Here is a 5645-nt window from a genome sequence, read left to right as displayed (position 1 = left end):
CCATTGCTAAAGGCAACTAATGCCTAACCAAATTTATATAAACAACAGGAATGGAAATTTTTTATTTTTATTTTTTGAGTGCTTGATAGAATTTATTTTCTTCTCTCCAATTTTGAAAAACATGATTAATAAAAAAAACATTTGGGATCATGTAGCAAAGATACTTTATAAGAATATTGTTATGCAAATAACCAAATTAATTACATACATTTGCATCTTATTAAGTAGTGGGAGGAAAAGCAGCTTAAATAGAATTGAATCTATTTCTACCAAAATGATATTAGCCTGAGAGGAAGACTCAGAACAATATTAAGTTGAATTGGGATTTTAGATCCTGCTTAGGGAATTCTAAGGTTTTACAGAGAAAAAACCTTTCATTACTTTGATATGATTGTTTAAATCATAAAAATGAAAGAAATATTAAGATTTCCACAATTTCTACCTCCATCTTAAATATTTTAATGCATTCATGATGTTATGTTCAACACCTTTCACACATCAATTATGAATTTACATATATTACTCTAGTATTTTATGTCTTATAGATATTATTAAGATAGCATTACTTGCTCAACATTAAGGTCTCAAGATTTTCTAATGTTTGAAAGACAATCCTGCTCCAAAGTTACCCTACTGGCTCTTTGCAATGGTGGTGTTCACTGACCATTCTCAGAGCTCTTGCCTTAGACCAAACCTACTCAGAATAGGAATAAGAGTCAGGTATCTCCCCTCTCAGGTGTCTCTGGGTCTGGCTGAGTTACAGGGCATTAGCTGGGGCCAGCCCAAGGTCCAAGTGATGTAATCTCTTGAGGATACTCAGAGGCTTACTCCATCCCACGCCTCCTGTCCACATCTCCTCTCAAGTCATTTTTTTCCTGTTGGGGATGGAATGAGTACACACTTTCACACACAACTTTCTTTCCTACTCACCCCAGCTTCCTGTCCTTCCCACTCTTTTACTCTACATATCAATGGCAATTCTCACTCTTTTTCTCCCCTTAGAATGTTCTGATGGTTCTTCATAGAAGGTACTCCTCATAGAAAGAGTAAATACATGTAAACTTTTTGAATTTGAAATCTGACTCTGAGTTATTTGCAACAGAAAGAAAAAAATACTTTAATCCATTTTTACAAGTGGTGTATTTGTTATATTTGTGTTTTTTGTTTGCTTTCTTTTTTCTTTATGACAGCACAGGTTCAAATGTCATGCTGGCTTTGCAGGTTTGAAAATAGCCTAGGTTTGAATTGTGATCCTACTTCCTTTCTGCTCAGTGGCCTTGGCCAAGGTATTTCAGGTCTCTGAGCCCTAGAGTCTTCACTAGGGAAAAGAAGAATGACCACTTCAAGTCTGAATCAACCCAGCATGATTCCACAACCAAAACTATTGAGGAAAGAGGGCCTTCTAAATTAAATTAGTTTGTTTTACACAAAATAATAGTTAACTTGAACAATGGCAAACACTAAAAATCAAAAGAGGTATTAGAAAGTGATTATATGAAAAGAGCACAGCACATGGCGAATATCTAAATGTTAGATACTACTTAGTTTATTTAAAAACATATTTTAATGTTATTTTTGAGAGACAGAGCATGAGTGGGAGAAGGGTAGAGAGAGAGGGGAGACACAGAATCCAAAGCAGCCTCCAGGCTCCAAACTGTCAGCACAGAGTCCAAGGCAGAGCTCAAACCCTTGAACTGTGACATGATGACCTAAGATGAAGTTGGAAACTCAACCAACTGAGCAACCAGGTGCTCCTACTTTATTTTTTAATTTTATTTATTTTTAAAGTTTATTTATTTTAAGAGGGGGGAGGGACAGAGAGAGAGAGGGAGAGAGAGAATCCCAGAATCCCAGGCAGAGAACCTGTCAGTGCAGACCTTGATGCAGGGCTAGAACTCAGGAACCATGAGATCATGACCTGAGCTGAAGTTGGGCGCTTAACAAACTGAGAGCCACCCAGGTGCCCTGAATTTTTTAAATGGTATTTTAAATGGTATTCTTTTGAAAGGCAGAATAAGTAGAGAGGTTACAACAAAACAAAGTAGATAAGAATTTTTTTATATCTTTAAAAATGTTTATTTATTTATTTTGAGAGAGAGAGATAGAGAGTAAGCAAGGGAGTGGCAGACAGAGGGAGCAGAAAATCCCATGTGGGCTCTACAGCTGTCAGCACAGATCCCGACATGGGGCTAGAACTCACAAATTGCGAGACTTGACCTGAGCCAAAACCAAGAGTCAGATGATTAACCACCTGAGTCACTCAGGTGCCCCTTGTTTGCATCTTCAGAGACCCAAGGCCTTGGTATGAAACCAGGCCTGTCTAAGCAAAGGTTTAGGAGCCAGGAATTTGGGCATGGCCTAAGCCCAGCTATGTCATGGAGTCAGTGGTCAGCTGAGGACAAGTACTCATGCAGGTGGCAAGGATTTTTTCCAGAATGAATGGGTGAAGAGAAGTTCTCAGTCTAGCAATGAAGAAGCCCATGGCTGTGTTCAACACCACGTCATCATGCATTAAGCTGTCCCACTTTGGGACCTAACCTGTAAAAGCAGGTAAAATGTGCTCAGAACTCTTAGAGGAATCCCATAGGCAGGCCCATAACAGGATGAGAGTTTGAGATGAGTAGATGTCTGAGTTGAGAGTGACTGAGACCTGGCTGCTTTTCACCTCTCTCAACTAAGTGTCAGGCTTAGAGGGTAGCATAATGTGGGTGGTGGGATACACTTTGCCTACAGCCAGCATGAAGACATTGCAATAAATGGACCACCACCAAGAACCCCCCCCCCTACACATTCTCTGTCCTTGGTTTCTTGGGATTCTTGCCAAGTTTATGAAAAAGACTGAAGATCACCTGGAAATGGTGGCTCCTTCCCAAACTTCCAGTCACCTATCTTTCATCTCCTTCCCTGCTTCTCTTGTTTCCTATTTTTCCTCATTCCTCCTGCTCTTTTTTCTATTTCAGCTTTCTTGTACTTATGTCTCCATTTTTCTTTCCTTCCTGCTTTTATTTTCCCCACATACTCTGCTGTGGATAACCTGTGTTGTTTGTGTGCCAAACCTCTATCTCCCACCCTTCCTCCTTTGAGAAGCCAGCTCTCCCCTCACTCTGAGCACAGTGGCAGGGGTGGTGCTGACCCTACAGCACCTGCTGACTTCACTTCAAGATCAGGTTATTGGCTGAGCCCTGACTTTTCAGGTATTTCAGTCAGCAAATGTCTATTATTTTGCCTAAGCTAGTTGCACTTTGGTCTCTGTCACTACCAAAAGAGGCTTCTCATACCTCAGCACTGGCTGCTGCCATTATCTATAAAATATGATTTCATCCTCATTCTCCTAATGTCCAAATCCCTGCCAGATTTAAGTTCCCTCAGGTTGGTCACCACAACAAGCCAGTTTTCTTCCTCTATCTAGGTCACAAGTCCTCCTAGGTATCCCTTGGAATCCTTTGTTTCCTTAGTCACTGCACTTGTCTCATTACATGATACGTGTGTATTTGTTTAGTTTTCTATGCAGCTCCCAGCCCCCAGACACCTGTACTCTTCCCTGAGCTCTGTGAGAGCAGAGGTCCACTCTGGCAATGTCCCCAGCTCCTGTCACAGAATACTTCCCTTTCTCTTCTTTCCTGCTGCCTGTCTCCCCCTTGCTTGTCCCTTCTTCTCCCCTAACAGCTTACTCTCCAACCCTTTCCCCTCTTCCTATTTAGCCAGCTCTTCTCCCAGGATCTTTCAGGGACTCAGCCTAGAGCTGGAAAACTATAAGCCCTGATGGGGATGGCCAAGATGAGTTACAGTTTTCCCTAATGCTGACTAAGCCCTATAGGCCAAGGGCCAAAGATACTCTGTTCCCTCCTGAGTCTCCCTTCAATAGAATCCTCAAGACTTTCTGGGAAAACAGATCCTTTCATACTCATGACAGGAATAAAAACTCATAGTTGTGTTTTCCATACATCTATAGTTTTGTACTGACCTCAGAAGCTCCAGGTCCAGGTATAAACAATAAGACACCATGAAAAATCACATGTAATTAAACAGTGAGTGCTGTGGTGCCATCAAACATACTGAAGGAGCTCAGAGAAGGAAGGATAGTTGCAGGTCACAGGGCAAACACTGGGAGGGAGGAAGACTTAGAGATGGATAGGATTTGGATAGGGGTTCTAGTCTCAACACTTACTTGGTGTGTAACCTTGGGCAAGTTTTTTTTTTCCTACTTTTTTCCCTAATCAGTAACATGGAAATACAGAATATGCAAGTACTACCTCCCTGGATAGTTGTGAGAATTAGCTGATGATGTTTTGTACATACCTGAAATAATGGTCTTCTTCTCTTCCCACCCCCTTCCTTTGGCACCCTCCTGCCATCTTTGCAAGGGCATGAGGAAAGAATGACATGGTTGACTGGGGAATCTGGATTCTTCCCTTCGCACAACCTCCCCTTACTCACAACAACTCTGGCCATTTTTCCAGGAAAGGCACACGGCATGCAATGGACAGACATACTAACAGTGATCTTTACCACAAGTTTCTAGCTATCACTTTGGCCCTAGGGCCTCCTGGGGTCTGGTAGAAGGAAGGTTGCTCAAATTCAGGTGTGTCTGGGTCAAGCCTGAGCTTTCCCACCAAACCCTGCTGACACCCCTCATCACATGCGATCCTGTCTTGGGGTCAGTGTCCATCAAGCTCCCCATGTCTAGCTGGATCAGGCCCTTCTCCCAGTCCTGTCCTCCACCACCAACTGCCTACCTATTTATGTACCTAACTAATGAGCTGTTTCTGAAGCTGCAACTCACAGTGACATTTTGATGTTCATAACAATCATTCCGATGGTTTCACTTGTTCCGCCATCTTCTGGTGGGTCTTTTAAAGACTCTTCTATGGATTCTTATAAATCTGATCAGCTTCATATGTAAATGAGGCCTCAAAGACTGGTGTTCATGGCTGACATGTGTTTTATAAGATAAGATAGTACTTTTTCACAAACCAGAATAAATTAATGTAAGTGGACAATAGAAGTAGAAAGGTTACTCTTTATACAAGGGAATGTCAAGGTTCTTTGTGACTGGGTGCTGGGAAGAACCTGTACTCCATGAATCTGGATGGGTAGATGTTATTTTAACTTTCAAGTGAAGGTTTTCCTTGAGGAGTCTTTTGTGAATATTGGATAGTGAAGCCCGGCTGAGAACTGAGAAAGGATTGTTGCCCTGGCCTCAATCTTCTCTGTTCAAGGAGATGACAGCAACAAAATCATTCATTTAGTTTCTCTTGATGTGAACAATTTGCATTGTGTACATATAAAACACTTTCAAAACTTGTGCTTGGTTTTAATCACACCAAGATCTCTACAAAAACATGAGTAATGTATCTAAAAGACTAGGATAATTTAGAAAATGTATGTATTTCCTTTCAAAGAGCTACACTAAAAAAATGTTTTCCTACTGTAGCATCTGAAATTCTTGCTTTCTACTCATTTAAGGCAAATATTTATTTTTGAAGTGAAGCCAAAATATTAATTTTCTAAAACAATTATAGAGTAGTTGTCAGTAAACACAAGGTTTCCATGGCACGTTGAGAGAAGACTGAGCAATTGCCCAGAAAATTAACCAAAAATGTCCAGATAACCAAAGTATTAGGGTTTTTAGTTCTAACTGAAAC

The sequence above is a fragment of the Lynx canadensis genome, chromosome D1, assembly GCF_007474595.2.
Source record: "Lynx canadensis isolate LIC74 chromosome D1, mLynCan4.pri.v2, whole genome shotgun sequence".
Taxonomy (NCBI): domain Eukaryota; kingdom Metazoa; phylum Chordata; class Mammalia; order Carnivora; family Felidae; genus Lynx; species Lynx canadensis.
The sequence above is the reverse complement of the archived record's forward strand: the minus strand, read 5'-3'. Positions refer to the sequence as shown.